General features: G+C 44.0%; 1 pseudogene; it reads left to right on the top strand.

The window, feature by feature from the left end:
* Positions 1-337: 337 nt before the first annotated feature.
* Positions 338-568, top strand: LOC143777393 (U2 spliceosomal RNA; annotated as a pseudogene).
* Positions 569-2,253: the final 1,685 nt, after the last annotated feature.

Genomic DNA, 2,253 nt, shown 5'->3' with positions numbered 1-2,253 from the left:
GATCTCGAATCTGCTTGTCTTGTCCATCTACACCTGTGTGAGTATTCTAATGCTTTTGAGCAACCAGGTGTGCTGCCTGCAGTAGATAGAATCTTAGCACGGAACATTCATGTGCAGTCACAATGGGGATGGAGGGTGTGGTCAAAGTAGGCGGAGTTATGCATTTTCAAAACGCGTTGTGCACAGCTTGAACACACACACACAGCAGAACTGTCATTGAGAATGCATCCCAGAGTTTCTGGAAATGTCTTCCCTGCGGCACTCTTTTTGCTCTGTCTCCACAATGCGTGTCAGTTTTAGGCCTAGGTGCGTCAGAAGTGGCAAACCATTTCTGGTTATCGCTTCTCGGCCTTTTGCATCCGTCGTCGCCGCCTCTCAAGATGTAGTGTAGTATCTGTTCTTATCAGTTTAATATCTGATACGTTCCCTATCTGGGGACCATATATTAGATTAGTTTCACATTTGCGTTTAAAAATGCAGGTGGTGAAAAAAACGCATGTAAACGCGTGCAAACGCTGTGTTTTTTAGATGCATGCGTTTTCGCATGCGGTAAAAAAACGCTGCGTTTTGCCGCGTTTACATGCATTTTTTCCTGCGTTTGCGTTTTTGAAACGCATGCTGAGAAGTGTGTGACAGCTGCCAATCATCAAAATGAACAAGAAAACCCACTATAAATAGAAATAGCTAGGGTTGGGGTTAGGGTTAGGATCCCTAGGGTTAGGGTTAGGATTAGGGTTGAGCAACTTTTCCTTTTTTGAGGTCGAGGGTTAGGGTTAGGATTAGGGTTGAGCGACTTTTCCTTTTTTGAGGTCGAGTCGGGTTTCGCGAAACCCGACTTTCTCAAAAGTCGAGTAGAGTGAAATCGGCCGATCTTCTTGAAAAGTCGGGGTCAGGGAATCGGCCGAAACAGGAAACCCAATGCAAGTCAATGGGAAATCTATATATTTTTATATTTACTTCAGCGCGATATAGCAGAAAAGCCGGTAATTCAATTGCCTGCTTTTCATTTCTCCTGCCTAAACCCGACATGATATGAAACATGGTTTACATAAAGTAAACCATGCCATATCTCCCATTTTTTTGTTTTTTTGCATATTCTACACTACTAATGTTAGTAGTGTGTATGTGCAAAATTTCGGCGCTGTAGCTATTAAATTTAAGGGTTAAATCGCGGAAAAAATTGGCGTGGGCTCCCGCGCAATTTTCTCCGCCAGAGTGGTAAAGCCTGTGACTGAGGGCAGATATTAATAGCCTAGAGAGGGTCCATGGTTATTGGCCCCCCCTGGCTACAAACATCTGCCCCCCAGCCACCCCAGAAAAGGCACATCTGGAATATGCGCCTATTCTAGCACTTGGCCACTCTCTTCCCACTCCCGTGTAGCGGTGGGATATGGGGTAATGAAGGGTTAATGTCACCTTGCTATTGTAAGGTGACATTAAGCCAGATTAATAATGGAGAGGCGTCAATTATGACACCTATCCATTATTAATCCAATTGTATGAAATGGTTAAAAAAACCACACACACAATATTGCAAAGTATTTTAATGAAATAAACACACAGGTTGTTGTAATATTTTATTGCTCTCTCAATCCACCTGAAGACCCTCGTTCTGTAACAAATTAAAAATAATAAACCAACAATATACATACCTTCCGTAGATCTGTAACGTCCCACGATGTAAATCCATCTGAAGGGGTTAAAATATTTTACAGGCAGGAGCTCTGCTATAATGCAGCTGTGCTCGTGCCTGTAAAACCCCTGGTAATGAAGGTAATGTAGGTCAATGACCTGTAGTTACCTTCATTCGCGGTGATGCGCCCCCTGCTGGATGTCTCTCGAACGTGGGAAAATATTCAGAAAAGTTACCAGGCTCGAGGTCATATGAGGACATCCAGCAGAGGGCGCATCACTGCGAATGAAGGTAACTACAGGTCATTGACCTACATTACCTTCATTCGCGGTGATGCGCCCTCTGCTGGATGTCCTCATATGACCTCGAGCCTGGTAACTTTTCTGAATATTTTCCCACGTTCGAGGGACATCCAGCAGGGGGCGCATCACCGCGAATGAAGGTAACTACAGGTCATTGACCTACATTACCTTCATTCACCGGGGTTTGACAGGCAGGAGCACAGCTGCATTAGCAGAGCTCCTGCCTGTAAAATATTTTAACCCCTTCAGATGATTTACATCGTGGGACGTGACAGATCATCGGAAGGTATGTATATTGTTGGTTTATTATTTTTCCTT

Source organism: Ranitomeya variabilis, chromosome 5, assembly GCF_051348905.1.
Source record: "Ranitomeya variabilis isolate aRanVar5 chromosome 5, aRanVar5.hap1, whole genome shotgun sequence".
Classification (NCBI taxonomy): domain Eukaryota; kingdom Metazoa; phylum Chordata; class Amphibia; order Anura; family Dendrobatidae; genus Ranitomeya; species Ranitomeya variabilis.
The sequence above is the reverse complement of the archived record's forward strand: the minus strand, read 5'-3'. Positions and strand labels throughout refer to the sequence as shown.